The 14439-nt window shown below is 39.1% G+C and overlaps 1 pseudogene; it reads left to right on the top strand.

Annotated features, from left to right (window-relative positions):
• The window catches only part of LOC139044072 (sodium/hydrogen exchanger 9B2-like), a 52077-nt pseudogene that overhangs the window by 19726 nt on the left and 17912 nt on the right, over positions 1–14439 (top strand).

The raw sequence follows: 14439 nt of genomic DNA, 5'->3' as shown, positions 1-14439 counted from the left end.
TTTCATTATAACATCATCATAAGCCTAGAAAATCAGGAAGAATTCTGTGAGGATGTAAAAACTGGGGCATTAGATTCAGTCTCTAGCAGTATGGTAGACAAGATTCAGTGAACAATTCTCTCACTTATGCCAAGATGAAAACAGTATTTTAAGTCTTTTTAAATGTACCTTTTTTCTGTGAAGAAAACAGGAAGTCATTGGACACCAAAACCAAACTGAGCAGAGGAGATAAATATGCACTCAAGCTGGCCTTCACCCTGGAGGCTTCTGCAAAACACCTGTGAGCTTGAGAGTCATTCTGAGGCCCTGAGAGCATAGGGGGCTGCGCTGGAGCTGGTCCAGGTGGGCAGAAGTCTCAGGAGCATTCATCCTCCCTCACCCACACAAAGCTGGAGCCCAGCGTGGCAGCTGCAGATGGGGCCTGCACCCACACCTATCTCAACTATGGTGCTGGCTGGGGGAGAGGAGCGTCCCACTAAAAATGTGTAACTCCATGCTGATCTGTGCTCCAAATTCACATAAAAAACACAAGCTGAAAATATATCTAAAAGTGATCCCAGATTGGAAGCTTCTAAGCACATGGTAGAAGCAAATGCAGATCCGATCCAGGAAAACTCACATTCAACCTAAGGTTCCAACAATCCCCAAAGGTAAAGTTCCAAGGAAGAGGTCACTGTCACAACAAATTTTAAAAGATCACAACATGCACAAGGAAACAGAGATTTCAAAAATTTGCATTATCAGAAAATAGAATAGAAAATATTTTTGGTATCTGTAAAGAAATTAAAGAGGAGATAGCAAATATAAGTACAAAACAAGGAACTATTTTTAAAAAATAAACATTTTGCTAACGACCAAGTCGAATTTCTAGAAATGAAAGATATAGTACAGTAATTGAAATGTAAAACTCAGTGGATAGATGAAGCAGTGGGTTAAGTGACAAGAGAATTGGTGAACTAGTAAGAGATCTGAAGAGATTATCTAGAATGCAGTTCACACAAAGATGGAAAATGTGAAAATGAGGGATAGCAACATGGAGAAGAGTATGACGGTCTGATCTTAGTTCCAGAAAAAGAGAATAGAGAATGGAGAAGAGGAAATATTTGAAGAAATGAAGACTGAGAATTTTCCAGAATTAGTGAAAAACTTAAATCCCAAGCAAACCGAAAGGAAGTCATACCTAAATACATCAAACTGAAATTGCAGAAAACCAAAGAAAAGGAAAAAATCTTAAAAACAGCCAAAGAAAAAGAATTCCCTAAAAAAGCAGAAATTAGACGTAAAAGCAGCAATGAAAGCCAGAAAGCCAAAGAGTAATATTTTCAAGGACCTGAGAGAAAGTAACTCTCAACCTAGAATTGTATATGCAGAAAAACTCTGTCTTAAGAATGAAAATGAAGATAATTTCAGACAAAACTAAGACTTTACTACCAACAGAGCCTTATGAGAAACATAACATGCTTTGCTACAGAGAGTTTCTGTACCATCAATTAGCTCTTATGCGATGGTAAATAGGGAATTGTGTGAGTGCCAGATGGAATTTGCATTTTTGTACATAATTTTTCCTGTCACCTTAGTATTTTTCATCATCAAGCAATAGCAAGTGAATACAAAGTGAATTGAAAACAAAAATCAGATAGATGTTTTCTTACAATTAAAGATAAAGCCTTATCAACTTGAGGACCTTTTAAAAAGCTGAAATCTCTGTGAAAGTGCGTTCTTTTTGGGCAGTTAGTTGCTGGTTTAGGGGCTTCAAAGACTTTTGAAACTTCCCACAATGTTAAGCTATCTAATGAAACCACACGTGGATGAAGAAGCTGACAGTACAGGTGAAGAAGCTGCCAACACTTTTCCCTCAGTTAAAAACAAACAAACCTTTGTTTGATGAATAAGCTACAATCTGCATAAGATTTTGATGGAGCTGCTCTCTATTTAAAGCAAATGCCCTCAAGATTCTACATCTCGGGAAAAAGGAAGTGTGGTTCCAGGGTTTAAGTCTGCAAAGAAGAGACTGACTTTAGATGCGATGTCAGTAGAGATTTAACTGTGCTGATACTGTATTAGAATTGTTACTGTTTTTTAGTGCTTTGGTCACAAGTTTTGAGTTTTGAGTTTTGGGTCGTCTGCTCCAACTCTGTTTTTCCCATAAGTCTTTTTGTTTTCAGTGTCTGATTTTGTAGAACACAAGGTTTTTGAAACAGGGAAACATATTTTGCATTCTAACAGAAATGCCTCTACTAAAGCAAATACTTCAGGTAACCAGATGATTGTCCCAGAGGAAAGGTTTGAGGTGCCACAATGAATGATGTCCCCCCCAAAAAGGTAAGTATCTGAGTAATTCTAAACAAACGTCAACATAGAAGAGAAACAATGATAATGTTTAATTCAAGGCAGAGCTAAAATAGGGGAGTGTGGTTGTTCAAGTATTCTCATGCTCCTGTGAAGAGGTTAAAGATAGTGATTGTTTCTCTTTTTATTAACTACTGATATATTTATAGTAAAATTAAAAAGAATAATAAGGGAATGGTAAAAAGAAAAAAGTTCAAGGTAGTAGTTGTAGCAGTGTGGAAGGCGATGGGGGATGGGATTAAGAGGAACACAGAGGTGCCTTCAAGGCACTGGTAGTATCCTATTTCTTCAGATGGTTGGTAATTACCCAGTTGTTCATATCACTGGTGTTCTTCAAAACTTACACATGGTTGTAAATATTTGTATGTGTATTCAGTATTTATTTTTAAAAACTTTTAGATTATATCAAAACCGACATATGACAACTTATTGATAGAAGTTTTCCTGGTTTATTTCAGTTACCATCCTTGTTCTTCTGTGGGCTGTAGTGTGGTCAATTACTGGCAGTGAATGTCTTCCTGGAGGAAACCTATTTGGAATTATAATCCTGTTCTATTGTGCCATCTTTGGAGGGAAACTTTTGGGGCTCATTAAGTTACCTACATTGCCTCCACTGCCTCCTCTTCTTGGTAAGTACCAAACACTTCCTGTGTCCTTCAGAGTAAATCATATTTTTAAAATAGTAGTTTGGGAAATAAAGGAATAAACTATTTCTGTATTTGCTGTGCTGGCCCTTAAAGCTGATTGTTAAATTGTGATGAGTTTTATGAGCCAGTTGGTAAACAGCAATTTGAAAATTAAATTATATATACTTACAATTAAATAACTTGCATTAAACACAAGAGCAATACTCAAAACCAATCACTTCTTAATTATTTTACTACATTTTCCTCTTATCTCTCCTCTTGAGATTATGGAAATACTATATCACGGTGTGTCACTGCCCATCTGTTCCCAGCTCCACGTTCAATGACGTCAGGTTGGTAGGTTAACATCAGCCCTGGTAGAAGTATCTGTAATACAGAAATCAGCAAATGCTGCAGCCCAGGGCTTAATATGTTGTCAGTCACTCACATCATTGACAAACGAGTGAAGTTCCAACATGTATTACAAAACTATTCTTCCAGAGGCCATGAGAACTGTGCAGATACGACACGTAAAAATTAGTCTTAAAACTAGGTATTATATCTTTAATGTTTCTTTTAAAAATTCCATATTACAAAATTTCAGTGTACTACTTTCAGTATACCACAAAAGACATTTTGTGTCCCTTTCTCACAGATTTATAAATCATTAAGTTTTATTTAAAAACCATGTACCTTTTACACATGCATATTTGCACACATCTCCTTTTTTTATTTCAAAAGATTGGCCCTCGGCTAACATCTGTTGCCAATCTTCTTTTTTTTTTTTCTTCTTCTCCTCAAGGCCCCCCAGTACATAGTTGTATATTCCAGTTGTCGGTTCTTCCAGTTCCTCTATGTGGGACACCACCTCAGCATGGCCTGATGAGCGGTGCTAGGTCAGTGCACAGGATGCGAACCAGTGAGACCCTGGGCTGCCAAAGCAGAGTGCATGAACTTAACCACTCAGCCACAGGGCCAGACCCCCCCACACACACACATTTCCTAAGTAAAAATTTTTTTCTATTAGTGAGGACCTCAGGATTGCTTAACATAGACCAAAATTATTTTCTTGTGAATTTGTGGTGAGCAATTGAAACTAAATGTAAAAAGAAGTAGAATTATTTACATCTTACTCTACACTGTTTCTCAATATATTTTTCAATTTAGGTAAAATTCAAGTTATTTCACTTAATTCATATTGTTTATCATGGGTGCTTTTTGTTAAAGTTTTTAATTGAATTATTATGACAATGGGTTGTTTCTAGGCCAGCCCGGTGGTGTAGTGGTTGAGTTCCGTGCACTCTGCTTCAGTGGCCCAGGTTCGTGGGTTCCGGTCCTGGCTGTGGACTACACCCTTGTCAGCTATGCTGTGGTGGCGTCCCACATACAAAATAGGGGAAGCTTGGCACAGATGTTAGCTCAGGGCAAATCTTCCTCACCAAAAAACAAAAGGGGGGCTGTTTCTAAATATGCCTGTGTGCTATGATAAAGGGTTGGCAAACCATCTCTTCTTGTAAATAAGATCTTATTGGAACACACTCATGCTCATTCATTTACATATTGTCTGTGGCTGCTTTTATACTACAGTGGCAGGGCTGAGAACTTATAACAGACACCATGTGGCCCACAAAGCCTGCAGTGTTTCTTGTATGGCCCTTTACAGAAAATGTTTACTAACCCCTGCATCTAAGTCAGAGCTTCTCACACTTTATTATCCAGAGAATGACCTTGGATCTTGTTAAAATGCAGACTCTAATTCAGTAGGTCTGGGGTGAGGCCTGAGATTCTGCCTTTCTAATAAGCTCAAAGACCACACTTTCCACAGAAAAATCATAAGTTTTCAAACCTGGCTGCACGTAGGAATCATCTGGGAAATTTTTTAAAAAGCTGATGCCTGGGACCCACCCCAGAGATTCTGAACTAATTGAATGGAGTAGCCCTGGGTATCAGAATTTTTAAAAGCTCCCCAGGTGATTCTAATATGCAACCTAAGTTGAGGACTACTGTTCTAGACGCCATGAAAAGGCCCTTTACACCTCATCCTTCTCTTTTCCACTCCATGCCTGTTATTGCAACAATCAAAATACACATGTTGCAAAATGATAAATCCTTGGGCTTTGTGATTACATGAAATCTCCTGAGGTCACTGAAATCATTCTTAAAAGTCACGTACGTAATGTGTCTTACCATCCCTTTCTATAGTGGTACGCTTGTGACAGAAGTTTACTGGCTCTTAGCGTATTAGGGCCAGTATCTAAAACTGAAACATTATCTGAATCCATAAAGAAGACTTGTTAAGACAGACATGTGTGGTGATCTCCTATTCCATATTTTTAAAAATTCATTGAAATAATTGCCAGAGATGGAGGATGAAGGAGCATTTTTTATTCCAAAAATGAATGTGAAAACAACTTTCCTAGGACACTGTTTCCTTTGCTGATGGTCTGGGTTGCTGGAAATTTTTTTCAATAATGATTTGCTTCAAAATAACTTGAGAGTAGATGAAATAAGATTGGCCATGTATTGATAATTTTTGCATGTTTTAAAAAATTTCCGTAATAGAAATTAAGGAGGAAAGAAGAATACTCCTTATCAAAGAAGGTATTCTTTTCTCCACACCCAAGGGAAAGGCCCCCCCCAGGGGCTCAGAGGCCAGAGGGGGCGCCTTCCTAATCACAGTCAGGTGGCCACATCAACGGAGGCCATCGGCAAACAGAACTGTCTCAGGGAAATTGTTTGTACATTCATCTCAGAAATGAAAAATGCTCCTTCATCCCCTCCAAAACTCCAAAAGAAACTCCTACATATTTGTGAGTTCTTATTAGACTATTATTCCTTTTGATTTCAGGTAGTTGTATGCTATAATCAATTTAGGGCTGGTTTAGATTCACATTTTAAGTTTCAGTAAAGAACTGTTGACAAATTAATGAAATGTAAGGTTAGTGCAGCATTTTTGGCTGGTAATTCATTAATATCTATAAAAATGATATACACTGTACCCTGGAGCCTAACATTTCCACTGCTAAGAATTATCCTATGGATATACTTGCACAAACCTACAAATATGTAAGCTCTATGTGGACAAGGCCCATGTTGGTGTAGCTCGCCTCTGCATTACCAGGGTAGAGTAAGGGTCTGGCATGCAGTTAATAAATACTGTGCTCATTTCAGCACTGTTTGTAATGAAAAGTCTGGAAAGTTCCTTCAAGTCCCTTACTTAGTCCAAAAATTATGGTACTTCCACACAACGAGAAACTATTCCAACTATTAAAAAAAACAAGGCAAATATATATGTGCATCATTGGGAATATGTCCACGATATATTGTTAAGTGGAAAAGAAACAGATTATACAATGGTATTTAAACATGCTCTCATTTGTGTCCAGTGCAAAAGAGCACACGTACACACACACAGAGAAGCATGCTTTAATAGGTAGAGAAACTTTCTGGAAGGGCACAGAAAACTCTGGACAGTGGAAACCTTTGGGGAATGAAGCTGGAAAGTTGCACTTGGGGTAGGACATGTACTGGTCACTTTACATTGTCTGTCATGGTTTAATTTTATCATGAGCAAATATATTATTATTCTTTTAAAAACAGCTATTGTAGGCTGGTTCTTACTTTCAAAAATTCTAGAAAGATCATGACTGCAGAATTCATAACTTCTTCTAGATTAAATGGCAGCAATGAGAAATGCCTGGAAGAGATGCTTCCTTGCCTAATGGTGTCTGGAACAAGTCACAAAAAGCTATACTTGTAATTCATCTCTATTCTCATAAGCTTACATATAAAACAACCCAAAGTTAGTAAATTTATTTAGTCCTTTGAAGTGTGGTCCATATAAGGACGTGGTAAGAAAAGAGTCCTGCTGGAGAAGAACAGAGTGTGGACGGCTTGCAGTCTCTGAGGAGAAATCCTTCCCCTATCTGGGCATGTGGTATCAGGGAGGGCAGGATTCTCTGACAAACTACCCGGCTTCCTCAGGCACACTCAACTACTTGCAGTTCCCAGAATGTGTCACACTTTCCCTTCATACCTTGGAAGAAACTGTTATTTCTCCCAGAAACTTCTCAACTTCTCCAGCCCCTTCTTCATTCCCCTTCCCCTTCTTTGGCCCCTGCTGACTCACCCTTCCTTGTCTCAGCTTGTATAAGGCCTCCTCATGCTTCCATAAAATTGAGGTTGCCCCCATAGACTGAAAGCTTGTTGAGGGATAGTACTGAGCCTTTGTTCATTGCAATATCTCTAATACCTACTATAGTGTCGAAAGTACCGAAGGCATTTGATAAATGTTGAATGGCTGAAGGAAAGAAGAGTCACCAGCTGACATGACAGAACAATGTCTATTTCATGATAACTCACTTCTAAGCCTTTGCAAAGCAGGTTATATGTTTTTTATTAAATTATCTGGTTTGAAAATAGGTAAAATAGAGCCCATATAGGTATTGATATTTCAAGTAATCTGGCATGGTAAATAATTTTAGAATCTTTCTGCTGTTTGCATACAAAGAGATGACTGAATTGGGCCTTGTATTAAAACATTTTATATTCAGAATTTGATCATACTTTCTACCCAAATACTACATCCTGTTTCTCTCTTTCAGGTTCAATTATTAATGAATTATTAATTATTCTAATCTTTCATTTTTATCTGCATATTAAAGCCTTTTCTTAGCTCCTGTAATTTTTTTTTTCATTAAAAGTTTGACATAATTTCATCTAAGGACTAAGCATAAAAGAAGTGGTTCCTGGGATTATAATCCTGGGATAGTCTCTTCTACATCTAAAGTACTGAAAATATTTTCTGTATTTGAAAACTAAAGATTTGTTTGATTTCTCCATCCCAGGCATGCTGCTTGCTGGGTTTCTCATCAGAAATATCCCTGTCATCAATGATAACGTACAGATCAAGCAGAAGTGGTCTTCCGCTTTGAGAAGCATAGCACTATCTGTCATATTGGTTCGTGCTGGCCTTGGGCTTGATCCACAGGTATTGAAGTATAAATTTCTAATTATTGACTTGGAATTTTGTTCTTCCAATATTGCAAGTATTTAGAATGACTGAGCTTTAGGAAATGGATGTGGACACTTTGCACAGCATTCAGAACGACAGAATGAAATTTATTTCATACAGGACTGTCCCCAAAAGATGTTCCCATACTCTCTCTTGGAGAAAGGTGGAGTTACTGTCTATCTAGGGACAGCACCAAGAATAAAGGCTCCCCTTTTCTCTGACAGAGATACAGGCCGTAGTTATAAATAAGGGTTGTGAGAGAGAAGACATCATATTTTTGGTGTGGAAAGCCCTATACGAGTGTTTAGGACTAACTATGCTGGCTCAGAAAACTGCCTAGCATACAGAATGAGTCTCAAAGTGTGCTTTTTTCGTGTTTGCTTTTGAAAGCAGGAATGAATGTTCTTGAGGATTGCCTTTACATCCCGTTCATTCTGGGGCCACAAATTATACATATGGCCAACACCGAGACGGTTAGATCAGCTAGTGTGGAGGTTATGAGCACAGACTCTGAAAGCAGCCTGGCCGAGCTCAAACCAAGCTCCACCACTCACTAATTTCATGATCTTGGAGAACAGCTTTAACTTGTGCCTTTTTGGATGAGAAAATCTAAACAATGATGATAATATTATCCCCTGTGTCATAGGTTGCTATGAGGACTAATAAGCCAACTCTAAAACACTTAGAACACTGAAATGTTTGTTAAATAAAACTCATTACCTGGAAAATTCATGATGGATGATCCAGACAGTCTGAACACTGAAGAAAAAGCATTTAATGTCATTCTCTCTGTGTGTCTTTAGAGGGTTATTTCGTATGTCTATTTTTATATTTCAGGCCCTGAGGAAGCTGAAGGGTGTCTGTGTAAGATTAGCCATGGGTCCCTGTCTTGTGGAGGCATGCTCATCTGCTCTTCTTGCCCACTTCCTAATGGGTTTGCCGTGGCAATGGGGATTTATACTGGGGTAATGATTTTTCTTTGTCGTATGAAAATACACACGGACATTTAGGACTTTCTCTGACGCTATATAAGTGAATGCATAATATTTTCGTAAGGACATCAGAAAATACAATACAGATATTCCAGCATAATATTATGACTATTAATATACCAGCATATAAACATTATAACTTCAAAATATAGTGTATGTCTTTGTAGGTGCTAACTTTGACAGTTTTATAATAATTTAAACTATTGAGGAAGTAATAGACTTTTATTATGCCTGATTCCATGCCAGTGAGAGATGCCAGATCTCTCCTCAAAGTCCATACAAAGGATAACGAATGCTCAACGGTGATCCACACCTAGCACAGGCCTCCTCCTCCTTTCACCAGGCTCTTATGATTATCTGTTCTGCTGTATTTTCCTCCTGCTGTTAGTTCTTTCTTCTTCTTCTTCTTCTTCTTCTTTTTTTTTTTGGTGAGGAAGATTGGCCCTGAGCTAACATCTGTTCCCAAGCTTCCTCTTTTCTTTTTTTTTCTCCCCAAAGGCCCAGTATATAGTTGTATATCCTAGTTGTAAATCCTTCTAGTTCTTCTATGTGGGATGCCACCACAGCATGGCTTGATGAGCAGTATATAGGTCCACACCAGGATCTGAACCAGCAAACTCTGGGCCGCCGAAGCAGAGCACATGAACTTAACCACTATGCCACTGGGACAGCCCCCGGTTCCTACTTCTAAGATTTAAGAGCCATAAGAAGTAAATAAATATGAAAGTACTTGGTAAGAATTTGGTGTTGGGGCCAGCCCCACGGCTCATGTTGAGGTGGCATTGGCGTCCCATATAGCACAGCCTGAGGCACTCACAACTACAGTCTACAACTATGTACTGGGGGGCTTTGGGGAGAAAAAAGAAAAGATTGGCAACAGATGTTAGCACAGGTGCCAATCTTTAAAAAAAATAATAATAATTTGGTGCTGATAAGTAGGCAAGAAGTAAGAACTACTTACTTCTCACGGTTAACACTCTCGAGCTATACTGCCTAGATTCAAATCTCGGCTCTGACTTTCCAGTATGTGATCTTCGGCAAATTACCTAATCTCTTTGTGCCTCCATTTCCTCATTTGCAAAACAAAGATAATGATTGTAGCTACCTCATAGGGTGGTTGTGAGGATTAAATTAGTTAATATATGTGAAGTGCTTAAAATGGTGTTAGGTACATAGTGAGCTTCATAAATGCTTTCTGCTATCCTACTGCTGCCGTTATCAGTGTCACTGTTACTGTCACTATGGCCTTCCTCTTCTAATCTGTTGTCTGATTTTTACATGCCAGGTCCTGATAGAAGGCCTCGCATCACTGGATTCCAATCCAAAAAGTCCATGGCCGTGTTTTTCAAACCTCATGCCGTGGATGTTTTGTTTAGATAGAAGGCAGATTCCTGGGGCCTCACCCCATTAGGTCTTCCAGACCAGCCGTAAATACAGATTTCAGACAGGCTGCGTAGTCCCAACGCAAGTTGTCCATGGCCACGCTCAGAAGAAGTGTTCTGTAGAACTTGTAGCTGTGCGTGTGTTTCTGTTTGGGACTTCACTGCCTTTGAAAGACTGTAATTGTCTAAAGTGTAACCTCTGAAAGAGTGGAGGTTATTATAATTTCACTAATAATAGTAATAATGAAGAAGATGCTATCATAAATATTTAAAGTGCTGCCTGCTTAGTTTTGTCTTAGGTGCTGTGTCTCCAGTTGTGGTGGTGCCTTCAATGCTCCTTTTGCAGGAAGGGGGCTATGGTGTTGAAAAAGGTGTCCCGACCTTACTCATGGCTGCTGGCAGCTTTGATGACATTCTGGCCATCACTGGCTTCAACACGTGCTTGGGCATGGCCTTTTCCACAGGTAAACTGATCAGTTCATGTGTGCTGTTCTCTTATGCTCTAGCGACATAGATATGATGTTGTGAGTGTGGCATATTTCCTTGATAATTGATTAAGGCAAATTAAAATAGAAAAAGCAACTCCAAGAGTTAGTTCTATACCTAAGGAGAAACCAGTGGCTTCTTGTCTTTACTCCCTTCACCCTCTAAATATAAAATGCTCAAGTACTGTGGTAGGTGCGTGAGGGGGCTTCAAAAGAGCAAAGTCGAAAGAAGGAGAACAGCTTCTGCATGCAGCCACCCGGGAGGGTCAGCCTTCGAGACTGCGCACAGAGGGTGAGCAGGTGTTTCAGTGAGCACAAAGGACAAAGTAGTCCAAGTGGGAGGGACAGTTTCTGTTCTCTCGTCTTTAACATTTTAGGGGAAATAATTATTTTAATGTGTATCTTATTAATACTTAATAACTGTCTGATACAGACATATTTTGTTTTAAGTAGTAATAAAACAGGAACTTAAGGCATTTTTTCCCTACTGTTATTCAACACCTTTATTATCCTTTGGGACAGCACACATTTAAGTTCACTTTTTAATCTGTTTCCAAGACTGGAAGATAAGATTTGCAATTTCATATTATTGACAAAATGTAATTGTGGGCTAAGTTTAGCTTCAGATTATTTAGTGGGAACACACCTTAGAAAGTCTTGTGTTCTCAGTCTCTCTGCCCCATGGTTATCCTCCCATTTTATGACTATATTTGACGTATGCCAATTACCTAGTACTTCACCTCTTCCCACACCCTGAAGTTGCCTTACGTCTAGTCCCCACCGTGTATCACTGGTGAATTAATCTTCTCAAAGCATTGTTTTGATAGTCTTACTTTCTTGTTCAAGCACCAGCAAGGATTCTCTATTACCAATTAGGTCGAATCTACACCCTTGTCTCTATTTTAACTCTACTGTACCTGTCCAATCGTACATTCTCCCTGCTTCCTGGTATACACCTTTAAAACAATAGTTCTCAGCCTCAGCTGCACACTATAATTACCTGGGAACTTTTTAAAAATACTCATATGTGGGCCCTACCTTAGGCCACTTAAATCATAATCTTTGGGAATGGAAACCACAGCTTTAGAGCAACAGAGTTTGCATTAAAATCACACAGGAGCAGGGTAGGGAGGGCCGTGGGGAGCGGCTGCTGGGGTTTTCATAATCTGAGGGGTGGGGGTGGGGGTGGGGCTAGCCTGAAGAACCTTCCTACTTGACAATACTCTGTACCCTCTGCCCTGCCCTACTAAATGCAGTCCTTAGACCATCTGGATAGGAGCTACCTGGAGCCTCTTTAAAATGTGGATCCCAGGCCCGGCCAGACTTACTGCATCAGAATTTTCAGAGGTGGGGCCCAAGAAGTCTTTTTTTCTTTTAAACAATCTTACTATACGGGAGACTGAAAGTGGTTAGTTACTTTCTACACATTTATAGTAAATTATTTACTGTAATATCTTGCAACGTATACTATTATCACAGATAAATGTTTTTGACAGTCACACTATTACCTAATAGAGAGCTGTCCTAGCTAAATAAAACTACTACAGAGGTAATCATTTTTTTAAATACAAGAGATAATTGAAACTGTAGGGGAGGAAAAACCGTTTCCCACACCAGGTTCGTTGACTGGGGCCCTGTAATCAGACTGACAAGAGACAGACTAACAAGAGAAAAACAGTTTATTAACGTGTGCATTGTGCTTACACAAGACCTCAAAGATGAGTAAGTCAAAGGAGCGGTCAGAATTTGGGCTTGTTCAGCATTTTAGCAAAGAACAATAATTATGTGGAGAAGCACAAGATAAAGGAGCTTTGAGCTTCTAGAGGCAGCAAATTGTGGGAAAAGAAACATATGGGGACCTAACGGTAGATAAGGGCTTGTTTTAGCAAAGTTTGTGATGTGAATTCCTCTGGTGCTGTCTTGGGGCTGATAAGGGCCCATAAGTGTCCCAAGTTGTCTCAGTGATTAACTTCTGTCCTTCCTGGTAAAAAGGAGAGGGGACACCTTTATGAATGTATGTCCTGCTTTTGGGCAAATAGTGAGAGGGCAGAGAGCTTTTCTTATATCTGCTTCTTCTCAATTGCCTTCAACTCAGAATAATCCTTATGCCCCAGTGGCATATTTGGGGTGACATATTGCGTACTCTAAACCACAATGACAAAAACCCACAATAACTAGTTAGTACATTTTTTCTTAGAATAGTGTGTGAAGAAGGGCTTTATGTGTTGAACAACTTTTTTTTTTTTTTTGAGGAAGATTAGCCCTGAGCTAACATCTGCTGCCAATCCCCTTTTTTGCTGAGGAAGGCTGGCCCTGAGCTAACATCCTTGCCCATCTTCCTCTACTTTATATGTGGGACGCCTACCACAGCATGGCTTGCCAAGTGGTGCCATGTCTGCACCCGGGATCCAAACTGCCAAACCCTAGCCGCCAAAGCGTAATGTGTGAACTTAACCATTGCACCACTGGGCCGGCCCCTTTGAGCAACTTTAATATAATTTTCTGCACAATGTGTTCACAAAGTTTTTTTAATTAAAGTTTCCTAAGTTCTGTATGATATGGGGGAAAATATTGGTTCTACTTACCTCTCTATTATTTCAAAGAAGCTGAGTAAGAAATAAAGATTCTTCTAAGAGCAATTTCAAAAATAATTTGTTTTCAGTTTGCTTTTAGAATAAACATTCAAGAAGGAATGAGTCCTTTACACTCATCATAGTAAGAAAAGATTCTTGATTTTAATTCTCAAATTAAGTTCCTGTATTCTATACATATCAAACCTACTAAAATCAGTGTACATTTGTTATTTTAAAATCAGGCTCGTAGGGCCAGCCCTGTGGGGTAATGGTTTAAGTTCGTGTGCTCTGCCTTAGTGGCCCAGGATTCGTGGGTTCAGATCCCAGGCACGGACATAGCGCTGCTCTTCAAGCCATGCTGTGGCGGTGTCCCACATAAAATAGAGGAAGACTGGCACAGATGTTAGCTCGGTGACAATCTTCCTCAAGTAAAAAGAGGAAGATTGGCAACGGATGTTAGGTCAGGGTCAACCTTCCTCACACAAAAAAAAATCAGGCTATTAAATGGCTGTTTGAAAACTAGATCAGTCTACTCACCCAGCCTATGCATATCATACCAATTAGCTCTGAATCATGAATTTTATCTTTCATATTTTCTTAGGCCCTTTAGGTAAAGTTTTTTGAAGTAAATGTACAAAAAAGTGCACAAATCATAGTTTATGCCTATTTTGAAGTTTATCTCTAATAATGCATACCTTTCTTATAAGATAGGCCCATTTTATTAGACACTTTAAGTCACATATATTTAAGACTGTGGAGAGCAGGAAATATCTGTAAACTTTTCCTTCTGTGTAATCAGATGCTTTGTGTGATGATTGAAGTAAAGTCTTTGTATTTATGGATTTAGAGTTCTGACTGAAGATTTTTTTATGTGTGTCTAAGGTTCCACGGTTTTTAATGTCCTCAGAGGCATTTTGGAGGTAGTAATTGGTGTGGCGGCTGGGGCTCTTCTTGGATTTTTTATTCAGTACTTCCCAAGCAGTGACCAGGTAAAGGAAACCATCTGTGGGAAAGTCGT

This window comes from Equus asinus, unplaced genomic scaffold (genome assembly GCF_041296235.1).
Source record: "Equus asinus isolate D_3611 breed Donkey unplaced genomic scaffold, EquAss-T2T_v2 contig_583, whole genome shotgun sequence".
NCBI classification, from domain to species: Eukaryota; Metazoa; Chordata; class Mammalia; order Perissodactyla; family Equidae; genus Equus; species Equus asinus.
The sequence above is the reverse complement of the archived record's forward strand: the minus strand, read 5'-3'. Positions and strand labels throughout refer to the sequence as shown.